The following is a 23976-nucleotide window of genomic DNA, read 5'->3' on the forward strand; positions in this document are numbered from 1 at the left end:
AATGAAGGTATTTTATGCTCGTTAGACCTATGCTTTTACCCTCTGACCCCGGAATATTATGTGGATAACTCTGAGTCACTCACAAATTTTTTTTCCCGAGAACTGCTTCCGAATGTATTTTGGCCAAGATGCATTATGGGATTGTCAGTCCCGATCAGAAGACAGGCACGCGCTGGGAGGTTTGCATTTCAGGCATTAAACTATGATGCAGTCCCGGTGTCGCTTTCACCATTGTTCTGTCTCCTGTGGCTTCAAGGCATTTCCAGATTTCTTAAGCAAGCAGTCACGAACATTTATTTGGAGTTGAGGTCGGAGTTCAATTACCGGGGATACACCCACGAACTGAGCAAAAGCAATATTTGAGCCAAAGTAATACCATGTCTTGCAGCAGCGTCGTTCATTTTTAATTATTACTACATATTGAGTATTGAATATTATGGCATAATATCACAAGTGATTAGCGCCGCAGGTTTCTATAGTTGAATGTCCCCTTAAAGGCCGCTGTCATGAAGTTTAACTTTGCATTTGTTTGTACTAACGCTTTGTATGTCGAGGTGAACCACATCATGTGATTTGAGCATTGTGCCCAGCATATATAGTTAGATGTTGTCTTACCTGCCATATTAGCTGCGAAACCAGCACACTGTGTACATTTGCATACATCCATGTATTTAACTTGAAAGTATTTTTTCAGTATTTACTATTGTCCTTAGAGGGAAACACACTATATATACTTACTGCAAGAGGGCGCTAATCAGATTGACAAGGCCTGCTGTGCAGGTGAAACGCGTCTCTCGTGTCTCCGGGTTGAGAATGACCTGATTCATTAAAGAAACCATATTCTTACAGCCTCGTGTCCGTGCCTACTTCGTTGGTTGGTTCTGAGGAAGCAGGATTGGTTGTTCATATATATATATATATGTATATATATATATAAGAAAGAAGTGACTCAAACAGATAGATCCACCAAAGAACAAAAATATATTTCCACTACAACGTTTCAGCTTCCGCCTTCCTCAGGTAGTTTCAAGATGGTAAGCTCAGTGGCTGCACAGATGACACAGCTGAATTTTCAAAAAGCATCATGAGTTTATATATATATTTTATAGTTTACATATGTATTATATATATATATATATATTATATATTATTATATATTATATATATATTATATATAATACATATATATATATATAGTTTACTTGAGCATTGTTATGCATATGTACATCTGGCTTTTTTTACTCGACTGGTAAAACAAGCATATCTAGTAATATTGACAGGATATCTTGACTCAACAACAATTTAATTTGGACATTGAGGGTCTCGTAAAATATTTATACTATTGTGGTATTTATCTTGGCTTTTTTAGCTTTTTTACATTTTTTATGTTTTTATAGATTTTAAATGCCATTTGTAATATTGTTGGTCCTATTACACATAATTTTACATGCATATGTCCCCCATTTGCATTCAAGCAGAAAGTTTTGATTGGTCATTTTAACTGTCTCATTAATAGAACGCAGTCATTAGACACGGTTGTACTGGCAACATGTCATGCATCATGCTCGTGTTTGTGGAAGTATTTCTTCACTGTCTATTGTGGAAGCACCTGATTGTAATTTGCAATAGCACTTTAAATACCTGGTAAAACATATGTAACGCGTCATGTGATCAAGGCCCAGGTGCGGCTAAAACGAGTTGTGGCGGTGATGCAGGGTGATTAAATAAAATACCTTGGCACAAAGAACTTTGGGTCCGTATTCATCTATCCTGCCTGAGCGTGGTGTTACGGATGAAACACTCTAATATATATATTTTATATGTGATCATCTAAATTGTACTCTGGAGAAATGCTAAATGCTGGTGTGCTCCACCGACAAGCGACGATCTTCCTACCTCGGGCGAGGGAAGACTGAAGGAGCAACTCGTGTTTGGAAAATTAATTGAGTCTCCCATGGCTGGCGGTTATTGATGCACGAAACCTCAATTCTGCGGAGGAGAAGGCGAATCGAAAACAATCGGAAATAATTGGAGAAGGAGCGTGAATTGGAGAACATTGAGAGTGCTTCCCAGAGGTGAGTACTTTGAAACTGCAGGACGATCGGGGGGGGTGTGTGTTAAGGAAACAAGTCGGAGGACGCCGGTCGTTCCCTCCGCCACGCTTCTATGGCAGGGATCGGGTTGCTCCCCCGGAGGTTTCCTATAGCACCCTTGCAACATGGATACTGTATGGAGGGTATTCATATGAACAACAGACATTCACTTACGGAAGGCGTACTTAGGTGAAGGCAATGGGCACTTGAAATATTAGTGAATACTGTCTAATATCACTAGTGACGATATTTATCAGGATCACAAACTGAACACCGATTCACGGAAGACATGCTCTGGTGTAGATAACCGGCACTTATAGTAGGTGAGCGTATTGATGAATAAGTCTGGTGTACATTATTTCTTGAATTTGTCTACCCTGCGCAGACTTCTCTAACCGGTTGTGCATAGAAGCCATATAGCATTTGAACGTTTGGAAACAATTAGACAATCTCACGTATTAGGAGAATTTACGCTATTGAATGCGAACTGAACAATACATGAAAACTGTTGTCTGCAAAACATCGCCCTACCTCCCCAAATACTATTAAAGGAAAGAAATAGAGAGAGATTGTGCCACCAATATCGCTAAAGTGCACTAACTGCAGTAGGATTCTCTATATTTAACAGAGAAATAGAGGACTTCTTTTACCTACCACTTGTTTTGAGCCACACAGTACCTAATGTTATGATATTTACAGACATTCCGCACTATTCACTCCTGCTATTACACATAGCGATCGAACACTTATGAAAGAAGATACAGAAAGGAGTGCAACTGCCCTGAGCCTTTTCTCAAGAGTGCCCACCAAAAATCAGAGTGTGAACAAGGAAATCAGTTCCAAAGACACTTCATTACAAGAAAAGCTAAGAATATATGAAAAATTGAAGAAATCAGAAACATTGAAATGGTGGGAAGCAACATCATTGGAAGACTATGTCGAAAAGGAAATGGTACCACGTGGCCTCCGCATATACACCACACCCTCCTGCGAATCCCCCAATCTGAAAATGCTGCAAGAATGAGCTGAGAATTCAGCCCAGAGTTCGAAACAGATGCTGATGATTCTTATAAAATATGCCTGGGAGGATAGAGAGGGAATAATAAAAGAACTAAAAGCCCTAGAGGATGACCTTAAGAAACACAAAGAACAAGAAGTCATCAGTAAATTCATAGTGGATCTCAAAAGCAGACTCAAAAAATATGAGGATGACATATAGGCGCGTAAACAACGCAAATTACATCGAAACTGTTGTGACTACGAGAGTGGCAGAATTCTGACATATAGTCAGAAGTATGACCATTTATATGATAAACTGCCACCGGGTGAAGCAATAGATGAAATATCTGGAACACCAAGTGCGACAGAATTAATCAATAGTAACGACACAGAGGAAGAAACACCGGAAGCAAGAAGTGGACCATCTGAAAATACAATTTTTTAGAGGAATATCGCCTCATGCGAACTACTCCCACTCCAGTGGGTGCAACAGTAGGGAAAGTGTTGGATAGCAGAGGGGTAAAATCATGTATTCCCACTCCAGTGAATGCAACAGTAGGGAAAGTGTTGGATAGTGGAGAAGTAAAAATTACTATTCCCACTCCAGTGACTGCAACAGTAGGGAAAGTGTTGGATAGCAGGGGGGTAAAACAGTACTATTCCTACTCCATTTAATGCAATAGTAGGGAAAGTGTTGGATAGTGAAGAGGACAAAATTACTATTCTCACTCAAGTGAGTGAAATGTAGGGAAAGTGTTGGATAGCGGAGGTGTAAAAATGACTATTCTAACTCCAGTGAGTGCAACATGAGGCAAAGTGTTGGATAGCAGACGGGTACAAATTTACTACTCCCACTCCAGTGAGTGCAACAGTAGGGAAAGTGTTGGATAGCGGAGGGGTAAATATTACCATTCCCACTCCAGTGAGTGCAATAGTAGGGAAAGTTTTGGATAGCGAAGAGACAAAAATTACTATTCACACTCAGTTAAAACAAAAATTTTAAAAAATTAAATTATAAAAAAATATTAAAAATAAACAATATTTAGAAATGAAAAATCTAATATATTAAGTATATACAAATAAAAAATATGTTAATATTAATTACATATAAAAAACTACAATTAATATATAATATAAAATAATAAATACATTTATAAAACAAAATTATTTTAAAATAGAAAATATTTACAAACAAATAAATTGATGAATGCATAAATGTATTTATTGTATTTCCTACCTTATAACACCACACCAATAACAAAAACTTCAACATTTTTAACTACATTTTTTTCCAAAAATTAACCTACTTAATAATCAATTTAAAAAATATTATTCATTAAAAAGAAAACGAATAAACATTAATTGACTACACACACCTTAACACTATGATATCCACAACACACACCTAAATTAAACTCTAAAATAATAAAACCCAATTAAGAGGGATTTATAGATTTTTAAAACTATTACTATTAACAAATAATAATGAAGTAATTAAAATATATTTAATACCCACTCTTTACCCCTATAAAAGTAAAAACAACAGACAAAAAATTAAACAATTACCCAAAATACATATCAAATATAACATCATTTAACAACTATATATTAATTAATTAAATACAAATTACTTCCCACCCGTACTCCTATAAACACACACACCTAAAATTCATTACACAATTATCATAATTTATTACCAATTAATTAATTAAAATTAATTAACATCCAATTATTAATTCAGCAATTAAAAATAAATAACTTCCCACCCTTAACACGTATACACACCACAACACATCTAAAATGAATTACACAATTATCATAATTAATTACCAATTAATTTAAAAAATCAATTAACAGCCAATTATTAATTCATCAATAAAAAAACATTCTTTCCCACCATTAACACCTTTAAACACCACAACACACACCTAAAATTGATTACACAATTACATAATTAATTACCAATTAATTAATTTACATTAATTAACAACCAATTATTCATTAATTAATAATACATTACTTTACACATTTAACACTATACCATCTCAATTAAACAAATATTAATACATTCAAAATAATCAATACATTTAACATAATTAAATTACTACCAACCCTATTCCCCTATAAACCCACAACCCGCTATGGAACTAAAAATGCAAAATGGAACAAAAAAAATTAATAACTACTAAAAATGTAACACATATAAAAAAAATACAAACAATTCTTATACAAAAAAAGTATAAATAAATACATATAAAATATATACTAAAATACATAACATTAATAAACAAACAATATTTTTAACAAGTATATTTTTGCAAATGATATTAAACACTGATATTTTTAACATCGATATTACTTACCTAAATGAATATTCTTGACTACAAGAATCTGTATGTCGATATTTCTGGCCCACGATATTTGCAACTCGATATTTGTGCAACTCAATATTTTTTAATTGATATTCCGTCTCTGCACGGTTCCACTTCAGTCCTAAAGTAACAGTGCTCCTCTATGATCTTGAAATAATATTTTCTTCCTGTCCTTCTTTCATTTTAAATTTAAATTGAGTGGTGCTGCTATACACTACGCAAACTTATATCGGACCCAGTTTTACTAAATTAACAAGCTTCTCACTTTATGGTATCGCAAGACTTTGCACACAGTCCAAATGTCCTACAAAAAATGTGTTTGCACAACAATTTTACCGTGAACAGTGAGGTTTTGCCCATGTTGTTTTTTGCAAAACAATTTTTCGCAGGTTGTTTTTATGAATAATTAAAACATAGCAGACTTTCAACAACAAATAAATCCTATACATTTTTGATAAAAGCCTACACAAAATTTATGATGGCAGCAACCCACATCCACACTATAAAAATGTTGGAAAAAGTTACACTTTGGCTAATTTGACCCTTTAATAATGATCACTAGAATTAAACATATTTGTGGAATAGTGTTATTTTATGAGAAATGCAAACTCTACTGTTGGGAATGTCCATTTTTGCAGGGTTATCCCAAACTTTATGCCTTCCTCCTCCTCTGTTTTTTACTTCACTTTTACTGGATTTAGTACTCTGAGCACTTTACTGCTGCTGAGCAGTGCTAAAGTGCATGTGCTCTTATCTAAAAATGGGATGACAATTGCTTTATATATGATTGGTATATTTGTTAACTTATAAATCCCTATGTATATCATGTATGTCCAGGTCTGTAAAGCAAATGCTTTTAGTGGGCCTGCAGCACTGATTGTGCCCCCACAGAAGTAGTTAAAATCTGACTCAGGGCTACCACAGCAGGGCCTGTGGATGCAGTGTACTGCCACTTTGGCTTGGCATTTCCAGCTTCTTGCCAAACCTTAAACTCTGTTTTTATTACAAATACGTCAAGCCTAAGATAGGCCCAAGGTAACCGTAAGGGCAGGGTGCTGGGTAAGCAAAAGGTAGGGCGTGTACCCTTTTGTTATACATGTCCTGGTAGTGACAACCACCCAAGTTTGTTTTCACTACTGTGAGGCCTGCTACTCTCATAGGTCAACATTGAGAATTCCTTAAATACCCTTTTTAAGTGTAATTCCTGATTGCATAGGAGTAGGTGCTTTATATTTTATATCATTGGATTGGTAATGACAAATCCTCTTTAGTGGTAAAGTTGGATCTAGTATTACTAATCCAAAAAATGCCACTTTTAGAAAGTGGATATTTCTCTGCTTTTAGCGCTCTTGTGTGCCTTACAGCCTAGCTCTAATACACATCTGGAGTGGGGTGACAGTTTCACTGTGTGCATTTGCTCTAGACAGCCACATGTGCAGGACAGTCAGCTGCAGCTGCATTCATCTGCATACTGATGGTTCTTCATGGGCAAGTGGATGGGGAGGAGCTGACACATACACCTGAATAGGTAGCCTCACTCAAAATACTGATTTATCCACCTCCACAGAATGGCTGGCAGACAGAACTAGACTTAAAGGAGACTTTTGCACCATAAAGACTTTACTTTGTAGTCACCTACACTTCAAGGACACATTTGAATATAAGTATTGGGTCTAAGACCCCGCTAACTAGTTCACTTTGGGGTCCTAAGGAGACTGCCAAGAAGAGGAGCTGTGCTATAGGAGGGATTGCTACTTTGCTAACTGCTGTTCTGTGTTGGTCTGCTGCCGGCTGATTGCAGGTTACAGGAGGGACTGCCACTTTGCTACTTGCTCTGCTGTGATGGCCTTCTGCCTTTGACCAGGGTGGTGAGAAGGACTGGACCTGTTCTCTACATCCTTTTACAACCTAAATAACTCCAAGGGCTTGTTGGCTTGACCACTCTTCAGGAAACCTCGGGGCCATCAAAGGCTTCATTTGCACAAACAACCCCTGCTAGGCTCTGCTAATCTGAGTCTAACTCTGCCTAACTTGCCATCAACCAGTCCTGGGCTTTTCCAGAGTGTCGGCAGCCGCTTTTGGGCATCCACATGCATCAGTGCAGTGCTCTGATCAAGAACCGCTGTGTCTACATGCTTGAGAGTAAACCATCGTGTTTCCTGACTTCACTGAAGCTGCATCGCCCAAAAGCAGCCCAGTGTGACCCAGTGCACTCTGAAACCATCAAGGAAAGACCAGCATCTGCCCTCCATGACTCTAATCATTGCATCGTATCCAGCAAGGGGAGACTCCAGAATAACGGCACCCGAGGCCAATGACACCACTGCAATACCCTGAAAAAGGTACTGTGCACTCAAGGACTTACAAGACCCACCAGAGCTCTCACGGGCGGCCCGAACGGAGTGAGTAGATCAGTCTCCCACAAACTTGTCATTGCATTTTAACTGTAATAACTTTGGAAGAATTGCTTAATGCTGATCTGGGGAGAAAGACTATTCCCTATCCACGACATGGATCGCTGTCATCTCCCCAGCCTAATAAAGGCTCTACTGAAAGCGCAAGGGGTCTTTCAGCATCGTATACTTTTGGTGTATTTGTAACTTGAGATGCCTTAATTGGATTCCTACTGTTTTTATCTTGTTTTGAAGAGTGAAAGAGATCATATTTTCATACCTCACTGAAGAGTCTTTTTTGTGGTGTTTTCACTGTGTTACTTTATTCACTTATGCACAAATGCTTTACACAGTGCTTCTTAGAAAAGCCTGACTGCTCTGTGGTACGCTACCAGAGGGTGAGCATGGGCTGATTTCAATGTGTGACTGACTCAACCTGATTAGAATTGCGGTCCCTACTTGGACAGGGTGCATACCTCCTCCAACTAGGGACCCAATTTTTAACATCTAAAATTAGTCATTCTAACCATCAACAAATTATATGCAACATCGTATAGTTCAAAATGCAGTGCAATATCGAGTATTAGCATAACTTTGCATAGACCAGCATTATTCTGCAGAGTGCAAAATGGTGTGATAAATGTTGGATTTCTGTACAGGTCACTGCTCACAATCATTTCTGGTGTGTGATTGCATGAGTTCTCCCTGACAGCAAAGCAGTCCATTGGCAAGATATGAAAAGAGGTGTTGACATCAATAGCAGTGGGTGAAAAGTCTTGTAACTTATGCCTTGTGTAACTTATGCCAGTGGGATGAATACCAATCATGGGGCTTAAAAAGATCAAAACAAGCAAACATTTTACTAGAACTAAAATATGTTATCACTATACACCTTGTCTTGACCCACTCACATTGTGAAAATGGGGTTCATTGCAATTCCTTCATACGGGGTCAAAGAAACTTACTCCACAAATTCAGCTTTTAACATAGGGCTGGCTAAGGTGACCAGCAGTGGTGTAACGAAACTTGAAGGTCCCCACCCCAGGGTACATGGAGGGGCCCCCTTCCAGACTCAGTCAGGAGTTCTCAGATCATGGTACTGTGCTGAGGGTGCCCTCATGCATTCCAGGGAATGCAGGGGCCTATGTTACGCCATTGAGGACCAGAGATGTGTTGCAAAATGTCTGTAAGTTTCCTTTAAATTAAGAGCTTGAGGGTACATCCAAATATTGAAACAACAATAAGTATACTTTCCCAACATGAAACCATACCTCCAACCAGCCTTTCCAGGGAAAAGTGGGTATGTGCATTTGACGTCATTGGCCATGACAGGCCCTCCCCATTGTTAGCCTGATTTGTATCTAACAAAGCAGCTTCAATAAAGTTCAGCTTTGGATCTTATGGAGGTTTGTACCGAGTGAGTTCCACAAACCTTATATGTGAATGCATACGATACACACCCTTAATCTGTAGGCACTCGTATCAAATTTTTCATGGCGCTGCATAAACATGCAGATCTTTGTTAGGCATGCAATTACTTTTTCATGTTTTTAAGGTATGTACATGTGTGGATATTGTTGACTATGCATGACTGGTTAGGCATTTGTGTTTTGGTCCATAGGTTTCCCTAGAGTTTATACGCATGAAATGTTTGAAAGTTGATGTTATATGTGTATTGGAATTGAGTGTTACCCCAGATTGTTTTACTCGCTGTAACATTTAGCTTGCCCAGTCCAAAGTTATGTGTAACATTGAAGTTTGTAGTGCTTTCTCCTGGGTATTTTATAAAGAATTATTTTGAGTAGTGTGGATTTATGATGCCTACAGTACGTAAGCATGCAGAAGATATACATTCCCATAAGATCGTTATTGAGGCCTTTCTCACAATCATGCAATAGTTTGTGAATTGCAAACATAATAATTAGAGACTTTTTCAGATTTAAGAGCAAGCTTCTCCAACAAGTAGCTTGTGAGCTACTGGTAGCTCTCCAGCTACTTGTAAGTAGCTCTTCTATGTGCGGCCCAACCTACTAAATTAGAAGCTTTTGCAAAGTTGAATTGAAATAAGCATAAAAAATTGAGTGCAGTCAAAAAGAAAATGTGTATTTTCAGAACTCTTAATTGATGTTTGGAGAAAAACTGTCAATTTTAAAAAATGTATTAAAAGCTGATATTTGAGTGGTAAATCATGTGGCATTGGCGATACTTATAACTAACTTCATTACATTTGTGTCAGGGGCACAGCAGCCATAGTCATTCTATGTTACTTATGTAGACAACACAGCGCCTTTTTTACATTAGTGCTGGCAACCGTATCTGATGCACAGAGATGTTCACAGCATGTATATTGTAGCCAGTAATATTATCTTGCTTGATGTGGTCACTATTAAAACACTAAGGGGTCCATTAGGATGTAGGGCGGATCGCCACCGCCCGCATGGCGGTGGCGATACGCTCTACATCATACCCTGCCCACCACCCATTTCCCCCTGCCATATTAGTATGGAGGGGGGACCCCAGCGGACGGAAAGACCATCCATCAGTTTTCCGCCGGTCGACCGGGCGGAAAAGGGGCTATATATGGTGGCGGTGTCTGCTAAACACTGCTATCCATATTAGCATGGGAGCGGGAAGCAGTCTTTACACCGCCACTGAAAGGCATACGGATTTTGCTTTCGGGGGCCCGTTGCGGGCCCCCAGGGTATAGGGGTGGGGGGTGCACATGAGGGGTACCTATGGTACCCCCCTGCATTGTCATGGACATGGTGGCAGGCACCTTGCGGTGCCTGTCACCTTGTGCATGACAATGCACACAGTGCATTCCCAGCATTGTGGTGGGCGTTGCTGGGAATAGAGGATGCCACGGTGGCATCCTAATCGCCGGTGTGGAATCGCCGCACCACTGGCGGCTGGTCCCAGCACCACTAGGGTGGCGGGCGGTCGAATGTCCCCCTGCCATCCTAATGGGCCCCTTAATGTTAGTAGATCATGATGATTTTCATTGAGCATAAGTGGCTCTTATTACTAAAAAGGCTGGAGACCCCTGTTTTAGAGACTCAAAAATCTGGGTTTATTCTTTGTAAATTAGCCCTTGAATCTCTAACTTTAATCTGTCACTGAGATCCCTGCCAGTATGAGCCTTAATGTTATACGAGACAACTTTGACTCAATTCAAAGTTAATAATGCAGGTTTGACATTTCATGATGTTTTTCCCTTCAGGGCTAATCGTAAGAAGGGTTTAAAGGTATTACATAGAAATTAATCTACAGTAATCATTAAAATAATTATCAGCAAATTGTGTTCATTAAATAAAACAATTATTTTCTACCTCTGTGATAAAAGACCGAAAGCATGTCTGCATGTAGAGCTCACGTTTAGAAGATGTGATCGGGGAGTGTGTGCGAGAATGTCATCCTCCCACAATATGAGTGACATTTTCCCACAGTGCGTTTGGGAGTGTATGTGAATATATGTAGCATCACTATGGACCAGTGTGTGGGTGTGTGTATCTGTAAGAGACTGAATGATAGAGAGTGCCGAAGATCTTTGTGGATGGGGACTAGTAGTCAAACATTGATGTGTATTTCAGTGTATGTAGCTCTCACTATGGTAACCTTACGTGTGCATTTGTGCCTGATTGCATCTGCATGTAAAGCTCACATTATGGAGACATGTGGCATGGTGTGGGAGGCTGGGAGAATGCCATTTTTCCACAATATGAATGGAATTCTCAGCGAGAGAGAGACGATTAAGTGTTTGTGTATGTGTGTTTGTGTTTGTGTGTGTGCATGTGTGTGTATGTATGACATACTGTGTGATGCTCAAGACATTTAAAGATGATTAGGAACATATAATCAGAAGGGAAGGGAAAACCAAAGGCCCATAAAATTAGAACAAAATGTGCATTTGCCTGCATACTAGCCTGGATATCTGAAGTCACTAAAAGCACTGGCACAACTTTTTTGGACCCCTTCCCCAACAAATCCTACTCCAGAGGACTGCAACACTTCAGCGCCATACTCACACCCATTCTGAATGCCTTCACCTCTTCTGCAACCTTCCCAGGTGCTTGGAAACATGCAACTATTCTCCCATTGCTGACCAAATCCTCTGCAGACCCTTCAACGCTCGCCAACTAAAGACCAATCTCCCTGCTGCCATTCCCGGCCGAGGTCCTACAGAAAATCATCAACAGACACCTCCTTGAGTACCTCAACGACCACCAATTACTTGACACCACTCAGTCTGGTTTCAGACCCAACCACAGCATGGAAACTACCCTCATCGCTACCACAGCTGACAACTGCACACGGTCAGACTGGGGAAGAAAATAGGCCTGGGCACCTAAATAAAAGTGGCCCTTATCAGTGAATTAGAGAGCTAAAAAAAAAAGTGGCCCATGTTTGCAAATTGGGGCAGTTTTGAAATTGTAAAGACGCGCTATATAACTGTTTTGCAAGGTATAAAATACTGCATGGATTTAGGCTTATTGTATGAATTGTTTATTTCAATATCATGAAAATCAATAGTAAACACTTGCTCAGCTGACCATAAAACAGGTCTAAAAACAATAAAAAAAACAGTCCACACACTGAACTTTCAGACCGGCCCACTAGGTACTGCCTGATAGTCCTATAGACGACTCCAACCCTGCATCTGCATTACTCTGGAAAGAGGAGACAGAGCTGCCCTTTTCCTCCTGGACCTTTCCATAGCATTTGACACAGTCTCCAACCCCATCCTCGTCCAATACTTACACAACATCGGAATCCAAGAACACGCTCTCCAATGGATATGCTCCTTCCTCGCTGGAAGGACCCAGTCAATCAGCCTGGCACAGTACACCTCAAACGTCTGCAACCTCATCTGCAGAATTTTGCAAGGATCCTCCCTGAGCCCTATCCTCTTAAATGCCTATATGATCCCTCTAGCCAGCACCATCAGCTCTCGCGATATTAACGCCCTCTCCTATGCTGATGACACACAACCCATTCTCTCCCTTATGGAGAAGATGGAGAGTTCACAGATCAAGTTGAATACGTGCATGACTCAAATCGCCCACTGGATGAAGAACACCTATCTAAATCTGAACACTATCTAGTCCGAAATAGTGATCTTCAGAAACAGCAGATTATCAAGGGATGCTACCTGATGGTCAGCAGAGCTAAGGCCGACAAATGACAAGAACATCTGGATCATCAACGACAGAAACTTCGACATGACTGCCCAAGTCACCGACTCATGATTCCATACCCTGAAAGTTTTTAGGAAGACTTTCAAATGACTCTCAATCAGCCCCTTGGGATGCCATAATGTACACCTGGTCACAAGCAAATTGGACTATGATAACACCCTCTATGTCAGGAGCAACAAAAAACACCAGAAGTCTGCAGACCATTCAGCACTCGGTGGCGAGAATCCATCTAAACCTCCCACACTGCACCGACATCACTCCACACCTAAACAAGCGCAACTGGCTCCCAATTCACAAACAAACACAATTCAAACTCCTCACCCTCACTTTCAAGGCACTACATAACACTAGCCCAGCATACCTCAACAATCTTATCTGCTTTCACAAACCTTCCAGACATATATGCTCATCCATATTGCTACTTGCAAATACCAATCATAAGAAAAAACAGATCTGGCAGTCAACCCCTTTCCATTACATCTCTCTGAAAGCATGGAACAACCTGTCGCCACACATAAGAGCCTCCTCCTCACTTCTTGAATTCGACAAGAAGCTGAACACCTGGTCTTCGGGTTCTCTGACTAGGCACAAGGTATGACTAGACTCACACCTGCTCGGTACCTGGATACCCTCCTGGTTAATAGTGCATGCTACAAAACTGCAAATGATAATAGAAAATTGTGCTAAAGACATATAGATGTGTATTTTCAAATTTAAACTAATACAATTTATTCTTAAGTAGGTTAATTCAAGCTGTGCAACTACAGAGCACACTTCATTAAGAAGGAAATGATCAGATCAACTGCTCGGACATCCCAATTTGGTTTCTATTGCTTTAGAACTTTCTTAGGCTGCCAGAAACACAGCACACCCCTGGTGTGACAATTGAAACAAAGGACCTTTTGTTGGGGATAGCTGGGGTACTGCTGGAGCAATCACCACCCAGGACGGCCACATTTAATATCAGCAGATATTACTGTTATTTTGTATGGCTTGACTTCAGTCAGATGATGAGTGCTTTCTACTACAGTGTCAGCCATCTTGTATTGCTGTAAACAGCGAGCTATTGTTTCAAAGTTCAGTGGTACTCAATCTATTGATTCTGGAATGGTGAAGGGCTGCACCAGGCCTGACAAGATTGAAACATGAGACTGACAGGTCAGCAGTGAAGGTTTAACTCACTGACCTACTGAATCTTCATTTGTAAAATAGGGGAAACTTGCTAAAACAGAAACTTTCCAAGCAGTACAGACGTGTCAGCCTGGTCTTGGCTCTTGTCCTATGCCTTCCATTCCTCCTTGCCTCAATTCCTCTTTGCCCCCCACATTTACTAATATTGACAGCTGCTTTTACCCTGCTTCCCGGTTTGCACTTCTATATGTGCCCCTGTGTACGTGCATTCATGCACCTCTGTGCTGCGAGGGCTGCTCTAGACGATGACCCCGGGTACCAGCCGCTCCATCGGCCTTGTTCTCGGCTTCTCTAATTGGGAGAGGACACTACGTGCTTGAGCAAAGCAGAGAGGCCTTCATTGTGTTCGCGTGCAGGCGCACAACTGCCACAGTTCACCCACCCTTTGAAATCACTCTAATGAATCCCGCTTAACCTCCAAGTGTGGCTTTTTGCCCGAAAAACAAACTGGTTGCACTTTGTGCTTCGGGCCTCCTCTCTAGCAAAAGGCATTAATCACACACTGATGTCAAATATCCCTGGGCCAGGTCTCGCTTTTACGTCAACAACGCTTTGGATTCTGGGGCTTGTAGTATCACTTCCCATAACCCAGTGCCAAATGTAGGCTCCTATAGGCAGCAGCCTTATGGAGCCACGCATAGCACGCGCCAAATTGCAACAGGTGTCCTAAGGAGGCCTCGTAGCAATAGCAGAAGAGGGCCTCAAACCCTGGCTGCACAGCTGCACTTGTCAGCTTATACCCATGGCCCCAGAGGCCCTGCGTGCTTTAGGCTAAAATCCAAGGGGTGTCTGCAGGGGCGAGCTCACTGTAACCTTTCATGTACAGTGATTTAGCTAGCAACGCGTTCCTAAAATAAGGGCTGGGCGTTGTGCGGCCGTAAACACTCTTCGAGCACAGCGCTACATAGCGCTTTGGTGCACAATGGCTCTCATACTGGACTCAAGGCTCTTGTTACAAACGTTAAGCGACCAATCCACACGAGACAGTATGAAGAACGGATGTAACTGCTCACCCATCCCAATCTTGTGGGTTCGTAGGCCTGTACCTGCTCCTAGTACTGAGCGCGCGCGCCTCAGCGACACCGGGAGAGTTATGAAGTTGCACAGGAGCTGACGCAAGGTATGTATAGACAACGTATAGCTGGGCCAGCTTGTACATGCACGTACTGAACTTTTTCCACGATATTCAATATAGATAGACATATCTAAATATAAGCTTGGCCGCTAGAAGCACAGCATCTGCACTGGTGAGGGCTGCTAGGTTTTCTCTAGGGGTTGAAGAGTCAAACATTACAACGATAAGGACACAATGTGGGGATGAGACTGCATACGAGCCCAAGACACTCTGTCACCCAACACACATACTGCAAGACATATTCCTGGAGCCAGGCACATGGACTATGCCAAGGTAATCTTAGACATTGCACAGGCATCGGGCCGCGCCCCTGGGGGTGCACTCAGCTTTCATCCTTCGCTCTCGGACGAAGCTTCAAAACTGTCACTGTCTCTGCAGCGCAGAGTGCAGCGAAGCGATAGAGCACGAACACCCGACAGATTCAATAACGAACGCACCAGAAACACAGTCAGATCGGCACTAGACTTTTTAGAGCTCTTCACAAATGAATGGCAGCATTCCCTCTGCGCCCCGACAATGATCCGGAAAAGCTGCATTCCACGTGTGAAGGTAGAGCCCTTTTTTGTCTGAAAGTACGAGGAGTGGGAGATTACATGGCGGTCGACGAAATGGAAAACTTTTGTGTTTTTGCAATCAAGGGGAGCCGATAATTCGATTCCTTAAAACGTGCAAACAGATGCACTATGAGCAATATCACACCAGAGGCGTAATTCGTGAGTTTTGGACGCCCTATAGTATCCTTAGTCTAGCGGCGCTATTTAGCTGAGATTCTCAAAGCACGTAGAAAAGCAGATAGAATCAATGACTTCATAAACATGTTTAAAGCACCCCAGAAAATATACAGCAAGCAGCGGGCGCATCTACCTAGAAAACATTGCTTGCTGCATTGGCGGCAGCTTCTGCTCGGGTGTGCACCTATAAACATATTTACAGGCAGACCCGTTCCATGCTCTGCAGCCAGCACGTCTCTGGGCTGCAGTTCTCGTGCCGGGTTTTGCAGAATTGCAGAAGTAAAGGTTTCATGTGAAAGGCACGCTCGTTATTCTTACATCCAAAAACTCATTTGATGCAGGCGCCTGTGTATCTCTCCGCCTCCAAGTTCAGGTTTCCTCGCAGTGTTTAACAGGCAGTACAAAACTGACTAGAAAAAGATGCAATGTTTCTTTGTTAAATATTAAAAAAGACATATTTAAGAATTATTCCGCACAATTACATTAACAGTCACATGCCCAAATGTAAACTATAGCAAACTTACAGTGTAGTCTCTTTGGAGCACTGGGATCGGCCACCTCCTTGAGAGAGTTTCTTCTTCAGATAAATTCCACTTGAAGAAGAACACAACATGCACACGAGGCGCCGGGAGTGTGAATTGAGGTTGGAGACCCTAACATGCCAGTTTTTTGTGACTGAACTGAAATTTCCATCACGTGATCTCTGGGACAGCCTCAAATCTCATTTTAGGGCTGAGAGACCCTCCCTTTGGAAACTGACATCCAATCAGCAGGTCAGGGAGTTTCACAGATGGTGAGATGGCAACAGCAAGGCATGCTCTCAGGTGTCTGCAAGCACACACGGGAGGGGACAAGGCAGAATTAATGCACACGTTGAACATCCGGACCAGATAACGAATGGTTAAACTAACACAGGTCTAGCACATGCGGGCAGCAGTGCTCCTGCGGTACCAGTTAAGCCGTGGCAAAGCACCGAGGCGCACAATTACCAGAGCTAATTTTAATATAGTAGACTATGTGAGATTAAAATATAACACTAATCCGTGCTAAAAATGAGATCATTAATTTTTTTGTTTTAAAATATTTCAATATGTATTCATTTGACATGGAACGGAGCGTGCGGTACCAGAAATTATTTGGCAGCGTTGAATCCCCTGATATGATGTTCAATGTTTATGTGGAATGGTCTATGAAGTGCACGTTTTTTTTTTATAAATAGATCCCCACTGATGGTGCGCTATTTAGCAAAAGAGCCATATCTTATTTACATCAAGTAGTCAGGAAGTATTAACGTTGTGCCAATTCATACGTGTTGCCGAAGGATCACGTGCCACAATTGCTATCAGGCTCGAGAACACGAGCAGATAAACTCTGCACACACGGATATGCAAATCTTGCACTAGAGATTGCGTTCCTGGCACACTGGCAACTCTGTGAATGGCAACGATTCGGCGAGTAAATACATGTGCAACACATGCCCACTGTACAGGCACGTGAAAGAAAACACGCCTTTTGCAGACACCACGATGTCCCCGCAGCCTCTTCCTAAGAGATGTCACCCATAAAGCAAGACACACGAGCAGAAGTTTCAGAAACATATTGGGTGGCATTCACAACTAAGAGTGGACTTTTTAGTACTGCCAATCATCGGCTGGCAAGGTTCATCATTCCCGTCTCGCGAGCCCTTAAACAATGTATGGAATGGCCAATTGCATCAGACAAGGCACACCATTGCATGGAAGTGGGCACCTCATTTAACTATTTTGTAAAAATGCTTCCGTGGGCAACCCCTAAAACTTCTTCCCATTACACTTCATGGCCTAAAACGTATTCCAGTTAGCCACAGGGGGTTGGTAAAGAGAGGGAGTGGGTCAACTGGACACGGTGGGGAGGGCAAATTGTCATTTCACAAAAAACTACTGCACCTGTTCAGCATGAGTTTCAATCTTTGACACTGAGGATCAGCTGAATCAAAAGTATCATGCATTCCGCACCTCTGTGCAGTGCCCTTCCAGTGGTGGTGGAGAACTATGGGAAGTGGAACTGAGACTCTGCAAACACCAATCAAGCCTCCATAAAGACATGCACTTAGTGTCTGGACTAATAATAAGCCATCTTCTTGGTTACTACTTACTTGCAGAAGTGAGCCTCAGTGCTCTGATCAAGCATTATAACAACATGAAACACAAAATTCCCCCGCACACGCTCTTAGTATACAGAACAAATTAATGACAATGTAAAAGACACTCTTCATCCCCTGCTTGATTTATATCCAGGATTGATTGTTCCTCTCGTGAGCATTTTCGTCCAAAGCCTTAGCCAACAGGTGTTTCGTCACATCGAAGGGTATCTATGTTGTCTCCACGTCGAGACAACAGAGATACACTACGGGACGGTATTACAACCGATTTAAAGGATCAGAATAATAGGAGTTTAGCAGGGCCGGACTGGGAACCAAAACCGGCCCTGGCAAAGTGCTCGGCCGGCCCCCCTCCCCACTAGGGGGGGTTGGAGGTGCCGCCGAGCGCTTTGCTAGGGCCGGTTTTCAGCCGATTTTGTTGCAGGGCCGATTTTGCAGCTATGCTGCAAAAACGGCCCTCTAACAAAATCGGCCCCCAGGGGCTCAAAACCGGCCCCCACCCTTGCGGCGCACCGGGGGATTGCCCCGTGCCCGCTATGGCCAGTCCGGGCCTGGAGTTTAGCCTTGAAGAAGTCGCTGTTTACTCATTCGGATGCGACGAAATACGTGTTGGCTAAGACTTTACCAAAGTTTAGGGAGAAGGGTGGTTCTCCCTACCCCTTGGCACCGCATTCACACATACCTACATCCAAATGGCGCCTGCGTACTGCCTAGGAGCGCCAAAACCTTATAGAAACAACCACCGATCGTGTAACATTATAACAACATGGCTAGTGCGCATGTTACAGAGTTTGATAATGGAGGAACAGCACGTTTGCAAGCAGTGCAATGTCCTTCCAACCTAGCAGAGGCAAATTCTTAGGTCCCTGACTCCTTCGAGAATTGGATGAACCAGATCGGCTTCCCTTAATCCTGGGAGGAAGCCGGTATCTGGTCTGAAAAGTGGACACGGTCATTCGCTGCATATCTTTCCCTGTTCTTGCCTCACACAGTCTACTTCAGCCAGTGTAGGCCCTGGTTCTGCAGAAGCCCTGAGCTCAGGAAACCTCTACCTGATGAACAGAGAATGGAGATTCCAAACTGATTTACTGCAGGACAGTTTAAAGTCACTTTAGGACTTTAGTTTCCATGTCAAATTTGTGAGCTGCTGGCTGGAGACATGTCGAATGAATAATTATCATGGAGAACATAGATCTTTGTTTTCGGGCCCTAGTGCTGTTGCATTATTGCACATGCAAGTACACGACCTAAGAACTGTTCTGAACCAAATAATTTAAAAACCTCTTTTTCCTATTGAAGCCTATCCTCGGTTCTGCTTTCTAACGGAACATCAATAATTAGAGTCAAGAAAAGTTGTTTTTCAGAACTACATTGTGTGAGATTTGCTAATTATATCCAGAAAGAATAGGCAAGTAATCTCTACAATATGAATTACAATTTCAAGATTTGGGTTGCGCACTGTACTTTCATATTCATAGAGATACAATAGAACGATTTTCAACTATGGATTCTCCTAGTGGATTTTTTTAGATCCTTTTCAATGTGGTGATGCTCTTGTAGACCTACTGATGTTGCTCATTGTGCTAAAAGTCAATTTTTAAAAAACGTTTTGCATTCCAATAATAAATATATCTTTTATGTATGTCCTAGTAAGCTCCAAAACCAGCATTAGGTACAGGCAGTATATGAAATTGCGCAAGAGACATATGGCTGATCCCAAATCTCATAGGCTGTTCTTTTACATTGACTGTGAAACTGAATCTGGAGATTAGACGCTGCCTGTGACATTTGGCCATATGGGGCACTTCAAGAATATACCTGACCCGTGTGACTGAATCCGAACCTCAAAGCTTTTTCTTACTTATTACATTGGTACCTGGATGTCAGACTTCATACTTCATTCAGTCGCAGCCGGCACGGCTCACAGGTGGGTGGGGGGAGCAGGGATGAGGGAGGGCTTGTGATTGGTAAGTGTTAGAAATGGGGGTATCTATTTGGCAGAGGTAAGTTCCTTTGTCCAAATAGAGACCCTTGCTTCTAGTTAGAGTGAGGGGGATAATCTCCTAAAATAACCCCTGCTCACCCCTTTGGTAGCTTGGCACGAGCAGACAGGCTTATCTCAGAGGCAGTGTAAAGCATTTGTGAACACATACAGTAATACAGTGAAAACACCAGCAGGAATCCCCACAAAACTTTCAGGGAAGGAGCGGAGCGGAGCTGGCCAAAATTTTGGAAAATTACACGCAAATTCCTCAACCGGCGCCAGAGTTATTCCCAATAGAATGTTGCGGATTTCCTATGGTAGCTAGGTCCTACCTATAGCTACCTACTGGCAACCGCCAGAAGGTAATATATATATATATATATATATATATATATCAATGCTCCAAGGTGTCCACCTTTGAGTAGCACGCGAACAGCAGCTTGGTTTATGTATAGGTGAGGACGGGGATCCATTCGTAGACGCCGCTCCGTACGGGATCTGCCCGACGCGTTTCGAAGCTCCATATGCTTCTCTTCAGGGGCTTTAACGGAAGCGGTGTGCGCAACCGCCGACCCACTTCCCCATTTTATATATAACACACCCACCGATGGGAGGCTCAAATGAGACTGTGCCTTCTGGGAAGTGTGGTCCGGGAAGCACACAATCAAGTCCTGTATGGACTCCACAAGTGGGCCCGTCCTCGATTCCAAGTACGACTGCTGCTTCACTTTCGTGACCCCCAGGGTACCGGGGTGGTGCATACTCCGCGGCTGGACGGCTGCGTATAAATCAATGCTCCAAGGTGTCCACCTTTGAGTAGCACGCGAACAGCAGCTTGGTTTATGTATAGGTGAGGACGGGGATCCATTCGTAGACGCCGCTCCGTACGGGATCTGCCCGACGCGTTTCGAAGCTCCATATGCTTCTCTTCAGGGGCTTTAACGGAAGCGGTGTGCGCAACCGCCGACCCACTTCCCCATTTTATATATAACACACCCACCGATGGGAGGCTCAAATGAGACTGTGCCTTTTGGGAAGCGTGGTCCGGGAAGCACACAATCAAGTCCTGTATGGACTCCACAAGTGGGCCCGTCCTCGATTCCAAGTACGACTGCTGCTTCACTTTCGTGACCCCCAGGGTACCGGGGTGGTGCATACTCCGCGGCTGGACGGCCGCGTATAAATTAATGCTCCAAGGTGTCCACCTTTGAGAAGCACGCGAACAGCAGCTTGGTTTATGTATAGGTGAGGACGGGGATCCATTCGTAGACGCCGCTCCGTACGGGATCTGCCCGACGCGTTTCGAAGCTCCATATGCTTCTCTTCAGGGGCTTTAACGGAAGCGGTGTGCGCAACCACCGACCCACTTCCCCATTTTATATATAACACACCCACCGATGGGAGGCTCAAATGAGACTGTGCCTTCTGGGAAGTGTGGTCCGGGAAGCACACAATCAAGTCCTGTATGGACTCCACAAGTGGGCCCGTCCTCGATTCCAAGTACGACTGCTGCTTCAGTTTCGTGACACCCAGGGTACCGGGGTGGTGCATACTCCGCTGCTGGACGGCCGCGTATAAATCAATGCTCCAAGGTGTCCACCTTTGAGTAGCACGCGAACAGCAGCTTGGTTTATATATAGGTGAGGACGGGGATCCATTCGTAGACGCCGCTCCGTACGGGATCTGCCCGACGCGTTTCGAAGCTCCATATGCTTCTCTTCAGGGGCTTTAACGGAAGCGGTGTGCGCAACCGCCGACCCACTTCCCCATTTTATATATAACACACCCACCGATGGGAGGCTCAAATGAGACTGTGCCTTCTGGGAAGTGTGGTCCGGGAAGCACACAATCAAGTCCTGTATGGACTCCACAAGTGGGCCCGTCCTCGATTCCAAGTACGACTGCTGCTTCACTTTCGTGACCCCCAGGGCACAGGGGTGGTGCATACTCCGCGGCTGGACGGCCGCGTATAAATCAATGCTCCAAGGTGTCCACCTTTGAGTAGCACGCGAACAGCAGCTTGGTTTATGTATAGGTGAGGACGGGGATCCATTCGTAGACGCCGCTCCGTACGGGATCTGCCCGACGCGTTTCGAAGCTCCATATGCTTCTCTTCAGGGGCTTTAACGGAAGCGGTGTGCGCAACCGCTGACCCACTTCCCCATTTTATATATAACACACCCACCGATGGGAGGCTCAAATGAGACTGTGCCTTCTGGGAAGTGTGGTCCGGGAAGCACACAATCAAGTCCTGTATGGACTCCACAAGTGGGCCCGTCCTCGATTCCAAGTACGACTGCTGCTTCACTTTCGTGACCCCCAGGGTACCGGGGTGGTGCATACTCCGCGGCTGGACGGCTGCGTATAAATCAATGCTCCAAGGTGTCCACCTTTGAGTAGCACGCGAACAGCAGCTTGGTTTATGTATAGGTGAGGACGGGGGATCCATTCGTAGACGCCGCTCCGTACGGGATCTGCCCGACGCGTTTCGAAGCTCCATATGCTTCTCTTCAGGGGCTTTAACGGAAGCGGTGTGCGCAACTGCCGACCCACTTCCCCATTTTATATATAACACACCCACCGATGGGAGGCTCAAATGAGACTGTGCCTTCTGGGAAGTGTGGTCCGGGAAGCACACAATCAAGTCCTGTATGGACTCCACAAGTTGGCCCGTCCTCGATTCCAAGTACGACTGCTGCTTCACTTTCGTGACCCCCAGGGTACCGGGGTGGTGCATACTCCGCGGCTGGACGGCCGCGTATAAATCAATGCTCCAAGGTGTCCACCTTTGAGTAGCACGCGAACAGCAGCTTGGTTTATGTATAGGTGAGGACGGGGATCCATTCGTAGACGCCGCTCCGTACGGGATCTGCCCGACGCGTTTCGAAGCTCCATATGCTTCTCTTTAGGGGCTTTAACGGAAGCGGTGTGCGCAACCGCCGACCCACTTCCCCATTTTATATATAACACACCCACCGATGGGAGGCTCAAATGAGACTGTGCCTTCTGGGAAGTGTGGTCCGGGAAGCACACAATCAAGTCCTGTATGGACTCCACAAGTGGGCCCGTCCTCGATTCCAAGTACGACTGCTGCTTTACTTTCGTGACCCCAGGGTACAGGGGTGGTGCATACTCCGCGGCTGGACGGCCGCGTATAAATCAATGCTCCAAGGTGTCCACCTTTGAGTAGCACGCGAACAGCAGCTTGGTTTATGTATAGGTGAGGACGGGGATCCATTCGTAGACGCCGCTCCGTACGGGATCTGCCCGACGCGTTTCGAAGCTCCATATGCTTCTCTTCAGGGGCTTTAACGGAAGCGGTGTGCGCAACCGCTGACCCACTTCCCCATTTTATATATAACACACCCACCGATGGGAGGCTCAAATGAGACTGTGCCTTCTGGGAAGTGTGGTCCGGGAAGCACACTGTTAGAAACGGGACCCCCGGCCGGCCAACGCTCACGCCAAGGTCAGTCAGGGATCACCATTTCTAAGGTCAGGGCAAGGGAGTCACACACCAAGATAACCCCTGCTCACCCTCTAGGTAACGTGACGCGAGCAGCAAGGCTAATCTCAGAGGCGATGTGTAAAGCGTTTGCGCGCGCACCCCAGCGACAACACCCTAGGCCCACCACAAAGGAAACTCCACACAAGGTTATATCAAAAATAGCCTTTGTATTATAATAATAAAAACACATTAGATAACACACACACTTTACAATGTGCCAACAGGCACGGGCAAG

At 43.6% G+C, this 23976-nt stretch overlaps 1 protein-coding gene and 1 long non-coding RNA gene across 2 annotated transcripts in view; one reads left to right on the forward strand and one right to left on the reverse strand.

The window, feature by feature from the left end:
* SLC38A4 (solute carrier family 38 member 4) overlaps window positions 1-16733 on the reverse strand; it is a 222491-nt gene extending 205758 nt beyond the window's left edge. Inside the window, exon 1 of the mRNA XM_078675373.1 lies at window positions 16634-16733. The gene's annotated coding sequence lies outside the window, so the exon portion shown is untranslated. The remainder of the gene's footprint in view (window positions 1-16633) is intronic.
* LOC144818211 (uncharacterized) overlaps window positions 1-23976 on the forward strand; it is a 195626-nt gene that overhangs the window by 105177 nt on the left and 66473 nt on the right. The window lies entirely within an intron of this gene.

Source organism: Lissotriton helveticus, chromosome 1_1 (genome assembly GCF_964261635.1).
Source record: "Lissotriton helveticus chromosome 1_1, aLisHel1.1, whole genome shotgun sequence".
In the NCBI taxonomy this organism is placed as follows: Eukaryota; Metazoa; Chordata; class Amphibia; order Caudata; family Salamandridae; genus Lissotriton; species Lissotriton helveticus.